We start from the raw sequence: 25,924 nt of genomic DNA on the forward strand, positions 1-25,924 counted from the left end.
GCCCCGGCTCGACTGTGACTGAAGCAGCACCGCTTGGCTCTGTCATAAGCCACACCGGCCAGCTGCGATGAGCCGCGAAAGCTCATCTCCGCCGCGAGAGTGGATCGGACGGGATGTGATTTGGCCGTGATCGGATATCATCTGAATATGGCTCGAAACAATAGTATAATATTGCCCCGGTAACTTCACGCGGTTGTGTGGTGTTGTCCTTTTCGAAAAGAGCTTCAGTGTCAGAAGGGGCGTCGGAAAAATGTGAATATCTCTGTTGTTCGGCTTCCATAGTAGCAGGCACTGAGCGTTTTCAACAGCGGAAGTGACGATGACGTCAAGGACAGAGCACGCGACTAATATAGCGACCACTTGGATGTCGAGGGACACTCAATTGCGCAACTTTGTGCATGGATGACGCATTCGCCGCTCACTTTTTTTTTCGTATAGACATTGAAGTGAATACTGTTATATGTATTTTTCATTACAATATCTATTTTAGAATGTTTATAGGGATGACACCGGGGCTTTAAGTATTCATGTGAAAAAGGATCAATACTTTCACTCCGTTCTAATGACTGACATGCCGTTTGCTACATTGATTTATTCATTCTTCCTTGTGAGCATCTTTTTTTACACTCCATTTTCGACTTACGCCCAGGGCGCTTGCTGCGCCAAACAAACGGATTCACTGTCATTTTACTCCAATTCACCAATAAGACGAAAAAAGGCAGTCACGTGACCGCAAGGTATCCTTCACGAGCCAATCAAACTGACTCATTTGGGGGGGGGGGGGGGGGGTAAACTGCCGGATGATGTGTATTTTACAGACACCAAAAAACTGCAGCTTTATCATCTATCCACTTCTGAGCCGCTTATCCTCACAAGGGTCATGGGCGTGACGGACCCTATCCCAGGTATCTTGGGGCAAAAGTAGGGGCACACCCTGAACTGGTTGCCAGCCAAACGCAAGGCCTCATATTATTCTAAATAAACTATTTGGCTTAAGAATATCTGCTTAACGCACAGAAGAAAAAAAAACAATCTTCTCAGATAATGTTCTAAGATACAAGACTGTCCGGCGTTTGACATGCTTTGTCGAGAAAGGGCAAAATCGACACTGGTCATACTAGGCTTAAAACAATATACACTCCCTTCCGAATGTATTGAAAGAGTGAGGCTGATTCACTTATTTTGGCTGGAAACTGAAAACCTTTGGCTTTGACATCAGAAGTTCAACTTTCCTTCCCAGGAATATAATGTACATCTGCATCTGATACACAACTTAAAAAGCTAGCATATTTGTAATAAATGACCACATTTTTAGGTGAGCAAAGTAATGGAGCAGATAAAGTGAAATAGATGAAAAGGAATAATATTTAATAGTTGCAAATCATTTGCTGACAATAACTGCATGAAGCCTGTGACCCACTGACATTGAAATTCTTTTATGAGATTTTTCCAGTCTTTCACAATAACCTCTTTCACATTTTTTAAGGGTGGCCTGCATCAGTCCTTTCTTGTTAAGGTAAAATATATGTTCTATTCAGTTTAATGCTGGAGATTTCCTTGTCTCGTCTAACACTGAACCCTTATTTCCACCAATTAACTACTTTGTTGTTTGGGCAGGATATTTTGTGGTCATGATTTTCACTATCAGTTTGTTTTGCAGTTTGGGTTCTTTCTTTAAATTGCCAGACAAAAGTAGGAGGTGGACAGAAACAACACTTCTGAGTTAATTCTGCTTCTACTAGCCATTGTTATTCCTAAATGATCTTTAATGAGCCTCTCATAAAAAAAGATATGCAAGCCTAATCCATGATATTACATTGACTGAGTATTCCAGATGTATGTACTGTACAGTACGTTTGGTCTCATGAGATCTTTTCCTTCACAAAGCTAAATTCATCTTTGATTAATCTCAGTCCATCATCTATGTACTTTGCAAATTCCATCATGTCCTTCCTGTTCTCTTTGCAAATGACTGAATTACATCTTCCAGTGTAGCGCACCTGTTTTTTCGTTTGTATATGAAGGATGTTACTGATTTCACTAACAGTTGTTTCAGTCTTTCTTTATAATTCCAATGTCATCGACCATTGTTTTTGTCATCGCTCTGCCCGTTTGACATCTCACAGAAAGTTTCATTGCTGAGAAGCACAACAGTAGAAGAGCACATGGAATTATATTCTTAATGATAGAGCTCCTGATAAATCTTTGCAGACAGAGCTACTCTACGTGTTCAATTCGTGAAAGACAGAAATTGCTGCCTGATTCTACAGTAAAAGTATCTTGTCTTACAAGGCTCTGATGTGACGTTAATGTTGATTCAAACCCTAATTCAAGCACAATGTGTGGCTGTGTGGTAAGCATACCAATCTTTTGAATTCTGTGGTTGGGGTTCAATTTAGTGTTCCATACTTCCTCTGTGATATTTGCATGTTGTCCTTATGCTTGTGAGGGTTTACCCCAGGTAGTCTTGCTTGTGAAAACATTGCCCAAACATGAATGTGAGATAACATAAAGGCTCTAATTTGCCCTTGGGCTCTGGATTGTCCCAGGGTGTGAACATGAGTATGAACAGTTATTTGTCTGTGTGCTCTGCAATTGGCTGGTGACCAGTATTGGGTGTATCCAGTTTCTTGTCAACTGGGATAGCATTCATCCTACCCTGATTTTGAAGGAGAATAAGCAGAAAATAGATGAATGAATGTGTGGCATACCATTTCAGATTGGACACATTTATCTTTAACTGGTAAACACAGCTGGATTAGAGTCATTAGCCATTTGATACATACATTAATCCATAATCACATACCATTTCATAGCCAACTGCGTTGTTAGTTGGATAGTCAATGTGATTTGCAAATTTGACAACTGAAGCCAAAAGACCAAGAAGATTTTCTGCTATTTTTCTCACCTTTTACAGACTTCATCAAAAATTCCTTTATGGAGAGATGGGATGGGGCCAAAGAACAACACTAAATTTTGTGTAAAATGTGTAGGTTGATGATTTTTCTTCAGGATGGAACTCTTCACAGGGTTAGCTCTGAGCGTTACCTCATCTTAACACAACCATTGCCCAAACTTTGGCAGTTGTCCGGTATGGCTCATTTTAGTGTACAGTAAAGTTTATGCAAGCACAGAAAAAAACATAACTATTGGAGGGGGGCACGGCTGAAGTGGTGGAGTGGTCGTCTTCCAGCCCAAATGTAGTGGGCTCGATCCTGAGCCCCTTTGACCATGTCCAGGTGTCCTTGATCAAGATGTTGAATCCCTAGTTGTTTGTGAAGCTACAGTATGTCATAAGGAGTTAACAGTGTTAACGTGTTTTTGAATAATTTGACGGTAGTAAACTTTACAACTCTGGACTATAACTAGACCAGATAATAAACACAAGTCTTGTATTTCTTCATAAAAGCCATACTGGTGAGTTTAAGTGGGCACAGAGCCAAAAAGACATCCGGTGTGTGGTAAGGATAATGGTCAAGGTATCATAAGGACAGAGCAAATTCTTGGCAGTGCTCCAGGACATAATATAAAGTTTTGGATTAGGTCCAAGCCACCCAGGGAGCAGCAGTCAATTTGACTCTCGTGTTACCTGGCAGTTCTGCAAATACATTTATCCAACTACGACTTAGCCTAGATTGCTATTGGCTGGCTACCAGTTCAAGATGTACCCTGCCTCTCGTCCAATAAAGCTTGGATAGAAGCTAAATTCAAAGCTAAATTCATCTTTGATTAATCTCAGTCCATTATCTACGTCTCGCCCAAAGAAAGCTTGGATAGACTCCAACACACCCGGATCCTAGTGAGGAGAACCGGTACAAAAGATGGATGGATGGATTGATGGATGGATGGATGGACGGATGTACTTAGCCTAGAAGCATTGTGAATATTATATATATATATTTTTTAATTATCTGTAATTCAATTATTTTGTGATATATTGGAATAAGGGCGGCACGGTGGAAGGCTGGTTAGAGCGTCTGCCTCCAGCATTCCCTCGACCCTTGTCACAGTAACCGGCTCAGATAATGGATAGATGGATATTGGAATAAACCAGATACTGAAGAAGGTGATGACAATGTTTGATACATGTATCAAGTATTAACAATAATACAAGATGTGAAAAATATAAATCCAAAGATGCTCCGTTTCATCATATTTCATAATAATAGTCTAATAAGTCATTTTTGGGAGAAAAGATTTAGATTAAGAATTATACAAGTCAAAACCTAGTTAATGTATCTCAGTCGTCACCTGAGGTTTATGTATGTTTTTTAATGTTTTAAAAAGTTTATATGCACTTCAGAACATACATACAGTAGATGGAACAGCCAGGTAAGAGGCAGGCATCAGAACAGATTTTGATTAGTCATTTACTCATGCAAAGTTGACAGAACACAGAGAGTCTCATCACATTGAAGAGTCCAATTCATCAGCAAGTGGGAAATGTCACATAGTTGAATATTGGCCAGAGAAAGTATGATGCCTGAAGCTCATGTATCAATACTGTACAGTGAAATATATTCTACTGGAAATAGTTTGCTGTTTTGAAATGTTGCAACTCTGTACCAAGAATGCAAAATTTGCATTTCGGTACTTTAAAGCGCAGCAATTAAGTGGAACGGTGTGTGTGTGTGTGTGTGTGTTTGTATAGATGGTTCTGGAGAGGCAAAGAATCAAAGAGAAGGTCAGGTTTTGGGATGGGGTGAGCACTAAGGGGCACACCTGACTGCCTCGGTAAGCCATTGACAATGAGGCCTCTGTTCCTACCTGTCCACCTGTCTTCTCAGTGGACTCCCATTTTCTGATGACCTGAATATTTCTCTGCCCCCTGGCTTCAGTCCAACTCAGGGGGTGCTGAGTCTTAACAGGAGCATGCACACTCACATACATGCCTACACTTCAGTGGATAGATTACATCACAAAACATCCCATTTTTTGGGGGTCAGGCTTTCATGCCAGTCAGAGCAACAGTAAAGATGATTTAAATACAATACGGATGCTTGTTTGATACAAAATCCATCAACAGACATTTCTCACAATATTTAAATGGGTTGAATTTAACACGTGTGAACTATTGAGTGCAGAACATTTTCTGTTTTCTCAGTTACAACAAAAAAAATATGCTAACTCTTTGCAAATACCAGGATTTCCACAGTCATAAAAAGTGACCCGAGTTTCAGCTAAGTTACTACAACAGACAAACTGTTCTCTTAAACTAATACCATAGAAACAATTATGGATCATTACCAAACACAGCACGTAAAACGTAAGTGCAGGGTAGAAAAACTATCCATTCTATCCTTTCCATTTAATAACAGGTTGAACCTCGTTTGGCTGCAATAACCTCAACCAAACGTTTCCTGTAGGTGTAGACCAGACCGGTCACACAAAGGTCAGGAGGAAATTTGGACCATTGTCCATTACAAAACTGTTTAGTTTCAGAAATATTATTGGGATGTCCAGCGTTAATTGTTCATTAAAGATCACGCTACAATATCAGGTTGAGTTCAAGACTTTGGGCCACTCCAGAGGACATATTTTCTTCTATTGAAACAGTTCAGCTTTTGCTTTACTTTACCCGTTACATCAACCATTTTCTATTACGCTCAATTGGCAGACAGATGGTCATAAACCAGCCATACACTTGACCTGCTGAGCAAAAAAGTCATTTGAGACCCTTTGCTCAGCACATAGCAAGTAGTTTTCAGTAAGTTCTCTGCCTTGAGATGGATATCTAACATGTTTGATATTTTTGTGGAAAAACTCACCATGTACGTGTTACTTGAGCTACACACTGAGGACAGAAATTTAGGTTGACATGTGGCCAGATGTTGCCTCGTCCGATTTCATGAATGAAACAGAGGACAGTGATGAAATTATGTTATTCCTTGTTTTATTGGTGAAGCATAATTGTTGCCGTCTCTTGGAATAACTGCTGGCGCATATTTTATTTTTTTTAAATTAACAGATATGTCAAATAAGATGGTAAAATTGGGTCACATATTAACCAATTCATCGTCTAATGAGTAGTCACTGACAATTGAAACTATCTTGAAACCATGTGAACGGTGCGTGCGTTTTGATTGGCCACCGTAATTTCTGGACGAACAGGGTAAGGTTTTACCCTGGTGGTCCAGATATATTTATTTTTCTCACCCTGCACTGTGAATGTTCACATGGTGTGTCGAACCAAAACAAGCCTAAAATTGTTTGTGCGGTATTAGTTCAAGGAAACTGCTTGTCTATGGTTGTGACTTAAAAGATGATCAAATTACATTTTATAACCAGTTTAAGCAGAAATTCAGCTAATCCCAAAAATTCGCATAGCAGGTACTCTGGCTTCCTCCCACATTCCAAATACATTCATGATCAATTAACTGAAGATTCTAAATTGTGTATAGATGTAAATGTGAGTGTAAATGTAGCCCTCTTTTTGCGCAGTCATCTTAGACAGGCTCCAGCTCAACTGCGCCCTCTAAGTAGGACAAGCGGTATAGAAAGATGACATCTGGATGGTTTTCTCACTTTCTATGGTTTAAAGGGAGTATTGACATGAATAAACTGACAAAGTTTGAGTAGAAACGAGTCCTAGCACGTTGCAAAGCTATGAGACAAAACTAGGTTGAATGCTTGGGAATGTCAGTTGATGATTGGCTGACCCAGGAATAAATCAATAATTAAGTAAAGGAGACTGAGTGACAGGGCCGTAAAGCCATTGATTGATTCAATAAAGCTGAAGGTGGTTGACAGAAAGGTGGGAAATGATACATGACCCATTCGTTCTAAGCAGACAATTTATCAGCCATAACTAAGAAAACATTTTCTGTTTTTTATGCTACTGCTTTGCCAACACTTATCTTGAGACTCTTTCTAACCGATCCTTAAGCCCTTTCCCCCACATAGAACCACTGCCAGAACCACAGTCTGTGTTGTATGAAGAATGTGTACAGTATTCTAGATATAAATGATGAATGATGTAAGGATGACATTCATGTTTAAGGGCAGTATTAAATCGCATACAGATGATTATGGGACCATCCAGAAAGTGGCTCAGCCATATTTTCCATGATGGTGTCTGTGACTAAAAAAACTTTTTTTTTTTGGTTTTTAAAAGGAAAGAGTGTCACTACTGATAGTTAATGTCTCTTCTGCAGAAGCTGGCGTATAGCCTTAATAATAACTTTTCATTATGAAAGAAAACAAAATGATATGTTGAACTTCTCATTTTGAAATGTACACTGGGTACGGAAAGTATTCAGACCCCCTTCCATTTTTCACTCTTTGTTATACTGCGGTAATTTGCTAACATCTTTTAAGTTCATTTTTTTCTCCATCAAGGTACACACAGCACCCTATGTTAGTTGAGAGAAAAAAAACTGAATTGATGACATTTTTGCAGATTTAAGGGGGGTCTGAATATTTTCCGTACTCACTGTATGTGTAATGTCAAAGAGTCTTCTTGATTAAACTCATTTTACTCTTGGGCATTATTTCACGTCCAGTATTGTTTCAAACATTGACACCCTATTTGTCAGTTTTTATATTCTTACACATTTACAAATTTTATCACAACTGGTTTGTTTCTAAAATGTATATGTACTCTTGACTCTCTTCAAGTATTTGAATAGTGAGGCAAAAATCCCTACTTTTTCTTGTTAACGAAAACATTTGGATTTGACACCATACAATGAACACAAGACATTGAAAACATAGCATTTATTTATAAGACAGTTTTTACACTGGCAACTAATAAACAACTTATATTATCGCGCCTTTTCATTGAAATGCTCCCATTTTTTTTTTTTTTTTAATGTGGGTGGAATAATTCTTCAGTATTGCAACGTGTGGCCAATGTGGTTGCCCTGGAGTGTCCAATTAGATTGAATATTCAAACAAAGACTATTAGCATGTAACACAGTGGATGACTGGTTAGCACGTCTGCCTCACAGTTGTGAGGACTGGGGTTCAAATCCAGGCTCACCTGTGTGAAATTTGCATGTTCTTCCCGTTTCTGTCTGGATTTTCTCTAGGCACTCGAATTTCCTTCCACATTCCAAGAACATGCACAGTGTGTTGACTGAAAACTCTAGATTGGCTGTAGTTGTGAGTCTGAGTGTCAATGGTTTTATTTATATGTGCCCTGTGATTGGCTGGGGACCAGTTCACAATGTACCTCGCCTGCAGCATGCCCACGATCTTAGTGAGGTAAGTGCAAGTGGACTATAATTCTTAATTCAGTTTTAACATAAACATGTCACAGATGTTATCTAGAAACCTCAAAACTGTTTTAGATTATCCATCCTTCCATTCATTTTCTGAACTGCTTATCCTCACAAGGGTCGCGGGACCGCTGGAGTCAATCCCAGCTGTCATTGAGCAGGAGGCAGGGTATACCCTGAACTGGTTGCCACCCAATTGCAGGGCACATGGAGACAAACAGCCATACTCAGAATCACATCTTGGGGCAATTTAGACTGTCCAATTAATGTTGCATGTTTTTGGGATGTGGAAGGAAACCGGAGTGCCCGAGGAGAACCAAGACAGGCACCGGGGAGAACATGCAAACTCCACACAAGAGAAGGGGGAATTTGAACCCCGGTCATCAGAACTATGAGGCCAACGCTCTACCGCCGTGCCTGCCTATTTTAGATTATGTAGTTAATTAAAAAAATTCTATTACATCTTCATCCTCTTCAACATAAATACAACATTTTCTAAAGATGTATTGTAACTTTAAGATTCATCAGTGAAGCCCCAGCGTGACACTTTGTAATTTTGAATTTTCCCTGCAAACATCCAAGAAATACATTTTGCATTGTTATTCTGCACCAAAGATGGTTAAGAATTAACTGTGAGACTTTCCAGTGGATTGAAATATAACACAGACATTCTGACATGGCAAATTTGTCAAAAACAATTTGCCACAGTTTTCCAAAGGAGACAAAAAGTTTCTGGAGAGTGAAGAGCACGTGAAATGCAGTGCTGCTAAATATCCACGGTAAAAGCTCTTCAATAAGCACTTTGACCTACTACCAATAATATCCTTCAAAATATCAAGTTTTCAATCTTATATTTGTTTGTGTGAATATACTGTAATACGTAATGCACAGAATATCTGAATTATATGGCCTCACACTCTATCATACCACAAATATAACATAGTCTGATTGAATACATTTGGGTATGCTGTATAGTAATTTTTAAAACAAAAGCAATGAATTCAGTGAAGATTTCCTATGAATGTGTATGGATTTTGCTGTTGCCTTGCACTTTTGCATGTGCTGCTCATATCGTTTTTACAAGTCTGTTAGTTTGTGTTGTTTTTATGTCTACAATCCTCAAAAATGTGTTGCTTTCTTTTATTTGGAAGTGGTTCAAGTAACATGGTTGGTCTACTGCTGAACCCAAACCCAGGTTAAGAACCACTTCTAAAAGCTTAAATTTAGCACATTTGCATGAATGAAATATTATCAGCTCAAAATGCAGCTTGGAATCAATTTCATGTTCATGTATGCCTATTCATTGACCATGAATACACATTTTTTTACTGTAAGATATTTGCAGTTAATTAATTTGGATTAATTTATTTAAAAAGCACTCATCCTCATTAGATGGTGTGTCCGTTTTCAATTTCTAATTGAAACTATTCTTCTAGTGATAATACTGTTAAACATGAAAGCTTGGTCCTTCCTTATCATGGTGGAGGGATTTGTGTGTCCCAATGATCCTAGGAGTTCAGTGATCTGGGGCTTTAAGCCACTTGCAGAGTCATCAATGGCAAAGGGGAGGTCTTGGGTGAGGGACCAGAAAAGCATTTAAAAGACGTCTGGAATACATTTTTTCTTGCACGGATGTGGGTCACAGAGGTCAGGTCAGGACCTGGTGCCAGGTCTGGTGCTGGGGCTTGAAGATCAGCGCCTCGTGGTCAGGGTTGCACCGATGGGGCTCATGCGGTGATGTAGGTCCCCTTTCCCATGGGCTAACCAACTATGGGAGGGGCCATAGAGGTTGGGTGCAATGTGCAAAGCCAGGGACCTTGGCGATCTGATCTAGGGACTTGGAACATCACCTCGCTGGCAGGGAAGGAGCCCGAGCTGGTGTGCGAAGTTGAGAATATCCGGGTAGAGTCAGGCTCGCCTTTGCATACAGCTCGGACTCTGGTACCGTTGCTATCGAGAACGGTTGGACTTGCTCCCACTCTGAAGTTGCCCACAGTGAGAACCGGTGAGCAGGTGTGGGTATACTTATAGCTCCTGGCTTGGTGCCCTTATATCAGGGTAGCCTTCCTCCGCCTTCGGGTGTGAGGACGGGTTCTGAATGTTGTTTGTGCCAATGCACTAAATAAAGGTTCAGAGCATCCACCCTTTTTGGAGTCCTTGGAGGGTGTTGTGGAGAGCACTCCTACCGATTGACAATTGGGCAGGAGTGCCGTGTGAAGGTTCCTCTGTATTCTATTTTACTTCACATTAAATGTACACTTAGTGTGCAGAAGGGGAGGGGGCAGGGGGTCCTGAACTTTTCCTTAAAACCAATGTTAAAAAATGTTTCACCTTACATTTAGTTTGATTTAGCTTGGTTGAATAGTAACTGCTATATATATCATATCATATGTGCCATGCACTCCCCAAAAAAGGGGATGACTTTTTAGTCCAGCCTTAATTTTTGCACGCATTCACCCTATAAAATAAGTTCTAAGAAAAAGTAATTGGAAAAGAGGGAGTTTTTGGCAGGTTCATAGACCCATGGATTTCCGTTCTCTTCATTAGCAAGCTACTTTGGTTGTGCCCTAAAGCATTGTTTAGAGCTTTATTTCAAATGTACGCTAAATTTAGTCATTGTTTACAACATTCTGCTTTACCGAGTAAGACCGCAAATAAGCTATTGAGACCATAACGACATTAGGAAAATGTTTGCTGGCAAAATAAATCACTTCAGTGTCTTTGCTGAACCTGAACCATTTAGAAAAGGAGCTCTGCATTGGCATCACTTTTCATGTTTCCATGCCATCCTTGCTTGCAACATATTTTCATCAAAATACCCAATATTATGCCATGTCTCCAAACCAACCTTATTTAATTGCATCTGTTTGGCTGTCGAACCAATCAAGGGTCCAGATTCTCTATTCTGCTTGATCTGACAGCCAAACAGGACACAAAAAAATGAAGGGGGGGGTGGAAAAAAGCAATCAAGCACCCCAATAACAGTCCAAATGAGTTTCTGCAAAACTATCGTTTCTGGAAGTTAACATTGATTGTGTGTGTGTGTGTGTGTGTGTGTGTGTGTGTGTGTGTGTGTGTGTGTGTGTGTGTGTGTGTGTGTGTGCGTGCACATGTGTGTATTTGCTAATTTCAGGAAATCCGTGAAGGAGAATATTTTGTGGTTGTCAGTATACCAAGCTTTGATAAATAAATAGTTTTCTCCCTTTTGTGGTGTGACTAAATGCTGGTATCTTTCAAGAGTTGGAAATCAGTATAGTTAAATTTAAAACTGTTTTTAATTCTGTTCTCTTATAGTAGTTCACACAAAGAAACTTCACGTTTGTGGCAGCATTATGGAAAATCTCTTCTAGCCTTACCACCACAAACTTCTGGTTTTGTTGAGAATCCAAGTGTAATTGAGCCCTAAAATAAAATAAAATAAAAATAAACGCTCCACAAAAAGTTTTGCTATGATTCCCAAGCTATTTATTAAGCATCTCTAGAGGATTAGATTTGCATTTATAAATGTCTCATTCTGCATCTAAGCGACAAAACAGGATAGGATGTTAGAAATAAAAGACACTGACGTCACCACATCCCATTGCTGGTGCTCATAATGTCTTGTTTGCATTTGTGGGTTTCAAATGTAGCAGAAATCCTGTGATTGCACAGATTGATTGCTTCATTAGTTAAATTAAATTGTGACCATTCCCCTATTCTTTTTTTCAGGCAGTTTTCTCCTGCGCTACACTGCCTTCTCAAAACTGTAGAATTAACACACTTACATGAGAAATACCTCAACACGTGAAAATGTAAAATGTGGTTGCTTGTGGAGACACATTAAGGAATGTGCCACAGTCTCACGTGTGCTTTGAAAGCACATTAGTGGAAGCAAAATACAGCAAAACGCTGGCCTTATCTCTTCATAATAAAGAAGGAAGAAATGTTATAATTTATTGGAAATTTTCAGTGATAAAGAAGAGTGTTTCTTAAGTTTACGAGCAAAATAGGATTTTGAAACAGAAGTGGGGACTAAAATTCTTCACAAAGCATACTAGTACAGTATAATGCAATATGGCGGCACAATGGGGCAGCTGGAAAGTGTTGGCCTCACTTCTGAGCACCCGGGTTAATCCCAGCCCTCCCTGTGAGTAGTTTGCATTTTCTCCGTGTGCCTGTGTGGGTTTTCATGGGGCAATCCGTGGTGTCCCCAAGATAGATACTCGGACAAGTACAACCTATGAAGTTGAATAAATAAGTTAAATAAATAATTGTAGTGCCTTACTACCCACCTCTGTATAGGACCAACAATCTTGTATATGATTACATTTCCAACATACCCTGGGAAAAATGGCTTGAAATTCCAGTACTGTAAATTCAAGGTAGACTATCATCCCGGAACAGATCATGTTTGACTTTTTAGGTTCCACTCCACTAGGCTTAATCAGTTTTCGGCCACCCATCCAAATTCTCTACAGTTTATCCTCTTAGGAGGACGTTTTTTTTCTTTGTCTTCTTCCTCAAATCTAAACACTGCCGGTTAGAAGAAGCATATCCACTTGAAGCTTGGCGAGACGAAGACTGCAGATGAATGAATGTACTTTTCAGAAGGCCAAAAGCACCTGCCAAACTTCATGTTGGTCTTGTAAGGTCAAGACTGCGGTCCTTCTATCCCAATTACTTGTGCTGAAGGGTTTGTAATTGGCTGATAAAGTTTGAAACAATATCAGTGAACGTGCAGAGGAGTGGATTTTATCAGTAAGGACCCTCATCCCCTCATTTGGTTATTGACCATAATAGTGAGTTTCTCTTTGTGTTTTTGAGAGAAAATCTGGGATTCATTTTTACAATTGGGAACATGTGTATTGCAGATCAAAAAGCCAATAGGCGATTACCACTTAGATATACAATACAGTGTGATTTGACAAGGAGGTGTTTTTTCGGGCAGGCATATTCTCGTCTACCCCCCCCAACTCGTGGAAGGATCCCGTAGCTTGGAGAGAGACGGGTCGGGCTCAATACCACCTTTGGCCTCAGCGTTCTAATCACAAGGGGGAGAAAGCATTCAGAGAAGAAGACTCCCTTACACCACAATCTCTGAATGTGCTCAAACACACTGATACAGACACACCAGAACAAAGTCAATACAATCCAAGCACAACATTTGTTCCAGTCAGTGAGAAACTCGCTGCCAGAAACATGTTCAAAAACTAAATAGCCTAAAAGCAATACAGTAAAACAGAAAAGGTATAGATTCAAGAATGTTTCAATTTGATAGCGGCTAAGCTTCTACACAACCCCAACTTCTGAGTCCTGGGTCTTTTTTTTCCCCCCTTCTTCTTCTCATAATGACATTAAAAGGTCCTAATTGCAAGAATTGAGGTTCAATGAATGAAATGTGAAAAGATAGAAAGGATTACGATTTACATGGCTGAAAACAATCTAATATGGTATATTTTATGGCATAAAAGTGTTCGTATAGGACCTGGTGTTAAAATTTAAACAAATGAGTTTTATCATCATGGTCTGGCTCAGCTTGAAGTCTCCCTTTTAAATGACACCAAGTAATATTCTCATTTTACAATGTTTTTTCGTAAATTTGATCTTTTTATCATGAAAATAAAACAAAATAAAATGGTGGAATTTGTATTCACAAGATGGAAGATAAAGTTTATCTGTCTGCATGCACAGCTTCATGACCACTGCTGCTTTTCATCCAGCCGTTTAGATTGTGCGGCTACAATAATCAAGCAGCATCCTGATAGTGAAACAAATCTATGACAGAGGCTTCAGCAACCTTTGGCACTAAAAGTTCAATGGTAATTCCTGCAAATTAAATAAACCATATCTTCAGGCAAGCATGTAAAAGGTGTTGTTAAAATCAGGTAACTGCTCCTGTGGTGTCTTCCCATCTCATCTACCCGCAGGAGTCTAACTGCAAACATGTGAACATAAGAACTGCCAAGTACAGCAGTGAAAACAGAAACTTTCTGCTCCTGTAAATAATTTAGGACAGCAAATAATTGTACTTCTCAGTCCTAAAACTAAAGCTATACATCTACTTGACCTTGTCTTCAAAAAACAAACAAGACAAAAAAAAAAAACAATTCAGACTGTAAATAGAAACATTTGAAGCAAGACAAGAGCAATGATTAACAAGTTAGAAGAAGAAAAATAAAGAGGGGTGTAAAATAATTTTGGTCAGGATTGCGTGTCCTTGCTCCCCCACAATGTTCTCGGATCGAAAACACTGATCCCACATAGTAAATAAAGGCTTGCAAAAGCCACAACTAAAATAAACAGGATTAAAAATAAAATTCTGTTTACAGTGTCAAAACCCTCAACCAATGAGCAATGTTGGTATTTTATTATTTGTATTGTCAGTATTTTCTGCAACATTCTTCAGTGTGTAGTAGCATCTCATTCAAGTTGACCAGCAAAGTCATGAAGTATATGAGTGAAAACAGAAGCTTTGCCGTAGATTGTAAACACATCAAGGAAGGCAAAAATATCCAGTAAATGAAAAAAAAAAAGTGTATACTCCAAATTCAAATGCTGTTTGTTCAAGTGCCAAATTTTTAGGACATTAAAGACGAGATTAAGGTAACAAAAAGTTTGGTAATACTTTTTCATGCATTCATGTGACTTCTAAAGTGTACAACTAAATTTATTTCTGTTAACATCTTTATGAGACTGGAAGTAAAAAAATAAATAATGTGCTTACACACAATTGTGATGAGGCTCTGTTCAAAATTCACATTGAAATCACATTCAAAAATGAAATCAGCACAATTTAAAGTGCCTCCTATAAACCCCAAATAAAGTTCAGATGTTGCAGTAGCGTTTTTCTGACCCCCCCCCCCCCTATTTCTAGCAGATGCTTGAAGACTTTGTGCCAACAGCAACTGTTACCTCAAACTGTTCATAAATTCCTTCACCTTGACTTCGGCCCCAGTTCCAGCTAAAGAAAAGCAGCCATCAAGAAAACGCGATGGTGCAACCACCACGCTTCATTCTGGGCAGGGTACTGTTGTTGTGGTGAATTAGGAGCAAAAAGTCCAACGTGGGTTTCACTGGACCATAAGAAGGAGAATTTGTGCAACCACATTATTCCATTTCTTTATTTTGACTTCCCCAGATTTTGTTTTTACACTGGCTTGTGCAGGAAGCTCAGATTAATGTTGAAATATTTACATCAGTTCACTTCACAAAAACCTAACGTGTACAGCGGTGTGTAGACCTTTTATTTTCACTCTATACTCAGTATAATTGTATATACATTGTAGCTAGATGGGCTGACAGACGGACTTTTGTTCACTGGATTTTGGCAATTTTTTGAAAAGATTTCCCACACCGAATTTAAAAATATATACAGGTATGTACATTATGCATCTAAATAAATGTGTGGAATAATAATAACAATGTGGAGCCTCCCTATTTATGCCTGGGTGGGGGTGTTAGGATGTGTACTTTTTTGTTGACAGGACGAGGCTGGACGAAAGTTTTAACGGCTTTTCTGTCAGACGTTCCCAATACATGAGAAACACATGCCAACTGGGAAAATGTGAGCTGGAGTCTTTGTCTTTGAGCTCTGCTTAACCCTACTCAAGTGGAATCTTAAATGTACCTGATTTGCGGACAATATTGGAAACTGTCCAAGCGTTGATACATTAATTAATATATACATTAAAGGTTTCTAGCTAAATTACCTAGACCAAGGTTGGTGCTGGTTCAGGTTTGAGTTGACTTTCTTGTGCTAATGTCAAAAATCGTGAGGTTGAGAGCATTATTCCATGTTCTCCAGGACAACCCTTGTGAGGATAGGCAGCTTGGAAACGGAAATGGAACATGCAAGGCTTTTTGGCCAGGCACCAAGTGTGGTATGTTGTTATGATGAACGTTTGAAACATGACATATTGTTGCTGCAGTCAAAAAAAAAAAAAGACTAAAACAAAAATGGCTGCAAAAAGCAACAATGGATTAGTGAAACAACCGACCTGCATACAAGTCACACTCATGCTTCGACAAAAACAAAAAAAGAACTTATTAGGGGCACTTTACCCAGCGATTGAGTCAATCTTAGGAGAGAGGTAGGTCAGGACATTCTCGTAGGCAGAACTATATTGGTGAACAAACTTTTAGTTTTGCAGGAATGAGAAATGGAGCAGAAGTCCCAACAACCTCAAAGTTCCAACACATTCAAACAATAATATGGCAGCTTTTTGCGGTCAGAACAAACGCTTGAAGGATTCTGGCTGGATGCAAAGAGCCACTTAACGTGTCACCATTTGACAAATACGCTGGTGACAAGGGAGTGACATAAGGCTGCTTTACAATAATTGAAATACAATGTTAACTTTTTTAAAATGTGTGCTGACTAAACAATGATGTTATGTTGTATTATATTCAAATGTATTATAATACAAAGGAGATCAATTGATAATCAAGTAACAAATGAGTGCATTCTCTAAGGTAGTATTTTTTTAAGGAGAGAATGAAGAAATAGTAAGACTAACGAAAGGCTAAGGCTGAACAATTTGTAAAATTTCTTCACTATTGCAGGACACGAAATCAATAAATAATGTAAACTAATTATGAGCATTATCATCATCATCATCATCACAGTCAATACTAGTGTAACTGTAAATTCTTAGCTAAAACAAGTTTGTGCCATTACTCCATGTAGTGAATCATAGCAAGCAATGTGCTGCACAACCCGACTAATTCAGTAAGACCAAAATAATTTCAAACCACTCACGTCCTTCCTTTTTGAAACTTAAGTCGTGGTGGTATCCGTATCAGACAATTGCATCAAGTCTGAGGCCACTTGCCATAACAGGTAAAGTGCAGCATGAGAAACTAGTCCTAGTGGATGCGGATTTCTTTCCAGGTGCAATCTTATCACAATTACAAAATAATTGTCTGGGAACAGTTGATTCAGCTTCCTCTCAAAAAAAAAGCAAGGCAAAGCAAATTTTTTTATGGAGCGCATTTTATAAACAAAGTAATTCAATGTGCTTTACAAAACAAAAAGAAAAAAACATTGCAAAAATTCTAAACCAAGGGAAACGTGAAAATCCAAATCAAAGACTGTACAGTGCAAGAAATGTTTCAAAGTGGAAATGCTCTAAAAAGCATGGGAAAGAAAGAAGTTTTTCACCTGGACTTGAAAACATTCTCATTTGGGAGGTGATATCAACTCTGCTGGCAACTTATTCCATTTGTGTGCAGCATAACAGCTAAATTCTGGTTCACCGTGTTTGCTTTGGACTATTTGATCAGAGTCTGTCAATCTCAGAGCCTGACCAGGTTTATAGTCATTCCATGAGCCTTTCTTTCACGGATGTACTGTATTAGACCAACATGACAGGGAGTGTGGGAAGCTGAGTTACATTCATGCAGACTTCTACTATGGAGCTCGTGCATGTGAAGTCACCATTTTCACGGTGCCATATTGCCTGTCAAAAGAGCTGCTCGACAGTGTGGGGGACATTGAACGAGAGCAGAATATTCACAATGCCCGTGACTCGTTGTGCTGTTGGTTGTTACGACGGACGAGACAGATATTCAAAGAGATCATTTTATGGAATACCACCAGAAAAGACCAGAAAAGATCGATGGACTTCGGCATTTAAACGTGATGGATGGTGCCCAACAAAATACACACGACTATGTAGCGATCTCTTCATTTCAGGTAGGAATTATTCTCCCCAATCTCAAATTACCAAGAAGTATTTATTTATAATCCCAACTTGGCTCATTTGAGAACAACAAAAAAAATTTGGAGGAGAAAGAAAAAAAACATTAAAATGGTGTGTTTAAGATTTGAAAGAACAAAAGCACGTACTTAAGAGATTTGTCAGGGCAGCACCCTGATGTTCCTACCCCGGGGCATCACATACAGACAAAGTATGATGTATAGGGAAAACGACAAGCCAGCAGCAAGTCCTCATTTTTCTGGGAGGATAGCCCCGATGAACTCTGCTGTGATGGAACTATGGCTTCAGGTAATTTTGCTGTGACATGTTTTTGTTTGACAGGGGTAAGTGCATCCGAAGAAATGATACGTCCAAAATTCATAGCATTAGACAGCATGCTGTAGTCCAGTGGTGTCAAACTCAAGGTGCGGGGCCCAGATCCGGCCCGCCACATGATTTTATGTGGCCCACAAAGGCAAATCATACGTGTCAACTTCTGTGATTCTTGTTCAAATCTGTGCAAAAACTGTCATTTCATAAATGATAACATTGCGATATTGCAAGCATTTTTGTGTTATCAGACATTAATAGTAATTCAAAAACCATTGCCCTTGATTTCTGATTCCAAACTACAGTGAGTTGATAAATTTGATGTGTAAATATGATGAGGTGATTAAAGACTTTTATAGTTTCAGTCATAAGTGTTCTCGGGTGGAGACTGTGATGACAGTGTGGCCCGCGACAAAAACAGGGTTTGACACCCCTGCTGCCATCTACTACGACTATCTAACAGTGGCACATGGATGGTTCACATAAAGTAGTATTCAAAATAATAGCAATCCGATGTGACTAACCAGGTTAATCCACGTTTTTAGTATATTTTTTGTTTTTTCATGTCAAACAAGTTATCAGTAGGTGCAGTAGATTCTCAGAAAACCATCAGGACCCAGCATTCATGATATACAGTACACACTCTGAAGGCTGTGTAATTGGGCAATTTGTTGAAAAGGGTGTGTTCAAAAAATAGCAGTCTGCCATTGATTTTACAAACTCAAAACTATTTTGTACAAACTTTTTTTTCTTTCTAGGATTTACCAATCCCTTGAATCACTAAACTAATGTTTAGTTGAATGACCATTTTTTTATACCTGCTTTACATCTTTGTGGCTTGGAGTCAACCAACTTGTGCAACCTTTCTGCTGTTATTCTACTCCAAGATTCCTTCACGACATTCCACAATTCATTTATATTTCTTGGTTTTGCTTCAGAAACAGCATTTTTTATGCCACCCCACAAGTTCCCGATCGGATTAAAGTCCGGGGATTATTCATTAACTTTGTTGATTTGTAACCAAGACTTTGCAGGTTTACTAGAGTGTTATCTTGTTGAACCACCTATTTGAAGGGCTTTTGTCCTCTTCAGCATCAGGCAACATGACCTCTTCAAGTATTGTGACATATGCAAAACGATCTGTGATCCCTAGTATGCGATAAATAGGCCCAACACCATAGTAGGATAAACATGCCCATATCGTGATGCTTGCACCACAATGCTTCACTATCTTCATTGTGTGCTGCTTCTCACAAATCGTCTGCAGCCCCTGGACCAAAAATCAACAATTTTACTTTTTTTTTTTTTTTTACATTGGACTGCTATTACTTTGCACACCACTGTACTTCAGCATTCTGAAACAATATATTTATGATAAAAACACCCTCTTGTGGTCATAGTAAGTAAGAACAGGACAATGAATCCCAGTAACGGGAAAGAAAATAAAATACAGTAAAAGAAACTTGAGAACTTGAAGTATAAAATACTGACTGAACCTAGTTAAATCCCAGTTAACTACATGTTGTATCAATACACGACATACCTACCAGAAACATTGTTAGTGAGTGTCTCGGTAACAATGAGAAATGAATGATTAAATGGAAAATGCTGAATATGAATATGAAGCTTGAGGTTAGAGGCAATCATTACTTAGCATCTGCACTGACAAAACAACGGAATTGGCCACATGGTCCTCATATGAAAGGTATCATGACAATGTAATCTTGTGATTCAGTGTTCTGATTTGTTGCTTTTAATTATTACATTGACATTATCATGTTGCTTATCAACAATTATTTGTGTCAGTGCAGTGAAGTTTAACCATGACGCCATCAGATAGTAGCGGCTACTGAAAGGTCGCGCCCTCTCCAAAGGTCTCCCGATGTGTCGTGCTTTTTATGACCCCAACATTCTCATGGTTCACTTTCATCTTCCTCTCGGCAATAATGGCAACCTTAGGCAGCCTTCACAGGGGCCTGTTAACAGTGTCGAGACTTTGAAAAACTCTCTTCTGTTTGTGAGTAGATGGAGTAAACTTATATTTTTGCCTTGAGTCACTTGAAAGTATGACATGATCTGATGTCCATATAAATAAAGCAGTGTCAATTTAAAAATAAACAATGCATAGCACATCTAAGAAATGAGACATCCAAATGCCTTGCTAGCCCTGGTGTTTTTCAGCATTTGGGTAATAAAAATGTGCAAATGTGAAAGTAGACAAATGTTTAAAGGGTGAGGAGCTTCGCCCCGACATAGAGAAGGCTGGCATCCTTGTGGCCAGGAATACATTTCACAGAAAATATGGATATGAAGAAGAGCTGGGGCTGAAATGAAGGAAAGTAACACAAGAACAGACTAAATGGGACAGGAGATTTGAACAATTCCATCCTTTGATCATTGCGGGCAATGCCAGGTTACTCGCCAACTCAGGAACTAGCGGGTGTTGGAAAACTGCAGTTGTTTGTTTAGAATCCATCTTCAATTGCTGCAGTCAACGTGAGTGACGTCATGCTCAGCGTGATCGCAACATTGGAATTTCAGTATCCCGGTGCACTCACACTGGTCAGTGGAGACGTCCTGTATGCCAAATGCCAATGTTGAGGGAACACTTCTGTTACATTTCAATCAGAAAAGAATATATTTTATTTTTCCTGCTTGAATTTTGTTTAATCTAATGTACAGGAGAACTTTGTTACAGTGCAGTTGCTTTTTATAAAAACGCACTTTAAATGGAGTTGAGTATTCAATATGATGGTGTCATTGCTCATTTCATCAAAGGGAGCAAAATTGTAGAGGTGCAAGGAAAATAAAGTCTATTTGAGACAGTCAGGGCCATCTGAAGATAATAACGCTGTGTTATATTCTTTGGGCCTTAGACGCTGCATTAAAAAAAAATAAAAAGAGTCTTTCGTTAAAAAAAAAGGAGCCATAACTCATAACTCTGTTGTTGCCCAATGGAAACATGTGAGGGATGTCCAAATTGAAAGAAAGTCATAGAGAGGAAAAACTAAGATGAAAATGTTGCTTTGGAAAAGTTTTCCTGTAATCTGAGATCCTAAAGTGGATGGTCATCTGGAAACTCTGTTTACCTTTTTCTCTGCTTTTATGTGTCTCAGAATTTGATTGCTCGTGGGGCTTTTTATGGATTTATTTTTTATTTATTTATTTATTTATGAGCCAGTCTCTCTGTGTGACAAGCACAGCATGATACCCTGGTATGTGTGATGAGAAAGCTCAATGCCTTCTGTTTCAGAAAAGCAGAATTTTCAAAAGATAACACACTTGCAGGTAGACAGATTCATCATATTTCCTCCTTCTGATGACAGCTGGGAAAGTTCCATGGTGATAACGGGAATGTTCTCACACCCTTTGGATACATCCATTATTGCCATTGTGCTTGCTTTCATTCTGATAATCTGTTTAGGACTTGAGGTGCACACACAGTAGATGAGTCTAGATGAAACAGACCCACCTGCTGAGACAGTCTGTTTATGTCTCTGAAGCTGTTAACAATTAAAGGTCAGAAGACAAAGATGTTATGGGGTCACCTAAAATTCATATTTGCATTATGTTATTGAACACATGCATTTATATAACACATGCACTTATAACAAGTTGCCAACAATAGTTTGGCTAAAAATTAGCTCTTTATTACACGTACTGAGCACTTTCCAAACATACCAGAAGCTCAAGACAGCCGGTGTGGTTACTCTAGCCACTGCAAGAGCTACTGCAAGAGCTATTACGTTGCAATTGACAAACACAGCACACACACATTATACACGTTGGAGAGCAACGTGTTTGAATACAAGGAGTAGGAGGAGGATTTCGGCAGCACGGTGAGTGGCTGGTTAGCACATCTGCCTCACAGTTCTGAGATGCGGTGTTCAAATCCCCGCCCCACCTGTGTGGAGTTTGCATGTTCTCTAAGTGTCTGTTTTATACAGGTACTTCAGTTTCATCCCACATTCTAAATAGATGCATGGTAGGTTGATCAAAGGCTCTAAATTGGCTGTTGTTGTGAACGTGAGCGCAAAGGGGTCTTTGTTCATACGTGCCCTGCGATTGGCAGGCCACCAGTTCAGGGTGTCATCCACCTCTCACCCAAAGATAGCTGTGCCCCCACAACCCAAGTGAGGATAAGCGGTACAAAAAAATGAAAAAAATTCAATAGATGGAGGACAATTTCAAAATATAGGAGCACCCGACCGAACTTGGCATCATTAAATCACAGGTTTGAGCCCATCAGGAGGTCAGAACCTGACAGGGATCATGACGAGCAGCCAAGTTGCAGTTGTACAACAGAAAAAGAGTGGCCACTGGGTGATTGAGACGGTACATCGAAAGCACGTCCTTCTAGCCAGAAATAATGCCACCATGCCAACATTTTTTTTTTGCATTACTATACGTATTATCTACCCATATATGTTTCAGTGACACGGTACAAGCTTTTACATAGTTTGGAGTATTCCCACATATTGTGTCCCCCTTGTTCGACTAGTGCAATAACACCCTGCGTAGAAAGTCTTTGCCGTGTCTGTTGGCTTGTCATAGAGGCAAAAGTACAGACAACAGGACTGAAAATACTGCGTGGGTTTTTTTTTCCCTACAGCCCAGTTTATAATAATCACAACCATAGCCAGAGTCATAGGTAAATGCAAGGAAATACTCCCCTCTGCGCCATTTCGCCAATGCACCATGGTGGCTGTGAGATTCAGTTCTCTTGCTGCCGGTTGAGGTCTTAGTGGCTTTAGGAAAAATAGTTGGCACTGCAGAGGGTTCCTCCTCTGCCTAAGTACACCTGTGTATCCAATGCTTTCTGCTAAGTCTTTCTCAAGGCACACTGGTTCGAAGTGATCAGTGCAGTTTGGAATGCTTGCTAGGCACCCATGTCGATTGACTTTTCCTATCCACTGGTCTCGTATTCCTTTTTCACTTGGAAACCCAAACAAAACCTGCCACTGCCTGAACCATTTTTCCAACCACATCCTACACAATAAACTATCGTGACATCGCTAAATCACACACCAAATATGCAAGGATGTGACCATCAGCCTGGAACAATAGCACACAATGCCGAATGAACAGGCTGTTTGTCTGGCGTGACATCCCAGCACCAGATAGAGCTGAAGATCGGAAGGCACTAGATGCAAATAGCAATGAAGGAATCATATTTATTCATTTAACACCTGCATATCTGCAATATACTCACTTCAAAATGGCCTTAATTCCAGAATTAAGATTTTTTTAACATCTTTGTCCTCTGACTTTTAAGCGGTACACTACAGTTCAGTTTCCAGTCCAATGTGTTTTTTTAACCAAAATAACAGATCACAACAGGTAACAGCCACAATAACAAGAGATTCACGCTATACAAAGTTGTTTAGGACACATCCATTGCAGTCAACCCAAAAGGGACGATGATTGATAGAAAAAAATTATCACAGAATAAATTTCACAAAAGAATATTTTCAAGCAAAAAATGGGGGTTGACTGACTCCTCTCATGGTAACCTATATTGGTCTCTGGCTTAACCGTTGTGGTCACTCTTTGGCCTGCCTCCTGTTTTTCTCTTTCCACTTTGCCTCCCATTGCACTTATCACTCAAACAATCAAACTTTATTTGTAAGTGGTTTTCATAAAATAAAATAAAAAATGCCACTTCAAAGCACTTTACACGAAATAAAAAAGAAAAGTTAATCAACCCCGCCCGCCACTTGTCCAAAGGACAAAGACATACATATGCACAAACATAGATGCTAAAAATAATACTGTAACGACCTAATAGCATATTGCCTCCTCCCACAGTTTTTTGTGTAGACATGAGGTTTCACGCTAATCTTGGTACTTGTTGAGTTAGTCCGTGCCTCCGTATTTGGTGTTTCATTTGCCTTCTGCACATCAAGACTGGTGCCTGCGTTTTCCTCCTAAGGGATGATCAAGATGCGTTGGTGGGGCTGGAAGGACATCCCAGCTCTCTTGGCCGGATGTCCCCGGGATGGGCACACGTCCTGCTGGGATAGCTGATGCCAAGTCGGCCCATCCTCATCGTGGCAGTGCAGCAACAAACCATTCCGATTCTGATCTGATGATGATGATGATGAACATGCCCGTGTGGTGGGATTGATTCACAAGCACGTCTCCGAAGACACACGCCTATGGGATTGAGCCTCTTGGTGTGTGGCCGCTCTCTAATTCCCATACGCAGCCTATGTGCACTTCCTAGATCGGCCTCTCATTTGCACTCAAAATCTTTACATGGGTTTTGGCACTGTAGAGCCCCTCCCATCACACACCAATAGCACTGCATAGCTCGCTGTCCTGTCTCGTACCATCCAATCCTATTTGCTAAACTATCATTTATTGTCATAGTATGGTGTAAATACGATTAAACTATTGTTTAGCTCCAAAATTTGTCATACTCCTGGATGTTTGAATGTGGCAGCAGTGTGGAATGAGTTTTGGCGTGGGAAGGAGTTTTCCTTAAAGTTTATTTGTTCTGAAACTGATGGACCAGTAGTGTCTGCCAGAGGGCAGCAGGTCAAAGAGGTGTTGGGCAGGATCAGTGTTGCTTCTTCTGAGGTAATAGGACATGAAGATGTCCTTCAGGGAGGGTTGGGGGCAGCCGATGAGGCACTGCTATGTTTGGAACGCTCTCTGGAGCCTCTTTGGTTCTGCCTCAGGAGAGTGGGAGAACCACACTGTGCAGTACGTCAGAATGCTCTTGATGCTCAAGGCGTAGAATGCTAAGACCAGCTTCTAGCAGATGTTGTTTTTCCAGAGCGCCCTAAGGAAGTGCAGACTCTGCTCTGACTTCTTGATGACAGTTGAGATATTTCACCATCGGTAGAGACCAACTGAGGTAATTGTGCCCAAGAAGGTGAAAATGTAACATCTCCACAAAGCAGTAGCAGGCAGGGCATTTCAGATCTGGGCCATCAGTGGGGATTTAAGTGACTTCATCAAGCCATTCATAGATACACTACCATGTTGCAATTTTTCAAAAAAAAAAAAAAAAAAATCTATTCAAAAGTGCATGGTATTGCAGAAAGACGGAGGCGTTACACAAATTTGGGATCATTATTACAAAAAAAAACAAATAACCGTTTCTCTTCCTCTGAACAACTCCAAACCTCTACAACACAATATCACTTGAAGCAGTTCACAACCAATATTTAGATGATAACATTTCAAAAACGGAAACATTTTCAATGAAATACATCATACTCATCAGAGATGCTAATTATTTATAGATCATGAAATCTATTCTCCTTTTTTTGCTACTAAGAGCTAGTTAGTTAACCATAGCTGCCAACCTATAAAAATTGACTTCCAGTCCATCCATCCAGTTTCTTGGCCGCTTATCCTCACAAGGGTTGCGGGGAGTGCTGGAGCCTATCCCACCTGTCAATGGGCAGGAGGTGTGTTACACCCTGAACTGGTTGCCAGCCAATTGCAGGGCACATCCAGACAAACAGCAGACACTTTTTGTTTTTTAAATTTTGCAATATCTGGTACAATCATTGTTACAGCCAAAACGGGTCAACCTTCAGTGATTTCTGTAACAAAAATGTGGATGTTCAGTAACATTTGACAGTTCTGGTTAACCGTCCAGTCAGAGCTAGCCAGTTTGTGCTCATACATGTTAAATTGGAGCTGATGAATACAACCTTTCTGGGTGAAAACAAGCCAACCAGC

General features: G+C 39.7%; 1 protein-coding gene across 2 annotated transcripts in view; it reads right to left on the minus strand.

Annotated features, from left to right (window-relative positions):
- Nucleotides 1–25,924, minus strand: part of LOC133501889 (zinc finger protein 469) — a 256,716-nt gene that overhangs the window by 133,609 nt on the left and 97,183 nt on the right. Inside the window, exon 5 of one of the 2 annotated variants that reach the window (XR_009795306.1) lies at nucleotides 12,234–13,239. The exons of the other annotated variant lie outside the window; for it this stretch is intronic. The gene's annotated coding sequence lies outside the window, so the exon portion shown is untranslated. Of the gene's footprint in view, nucleotides 1–12,233; nucleotides 13,240–25,924 lie in introns of those variants that run through there. 2 annotated transcript variants of the gene reach the window in all.

This window comes from Syngnathoides biaculeatus, chromosome 6 (assembly GCF_019802595.1).
Source record: "Syngnathoides biaculeatus isolate LvHL_M chromosome 6, ASM1980259v1, whole genome shotgun sequence".
Lineage (NCBI taxonomy): Eukaryota > Metazoa > Chordata > Actinopteri > Syngnathiformes > Syngnathidae > Syngnathoides > Syngnathoides biaculeatus.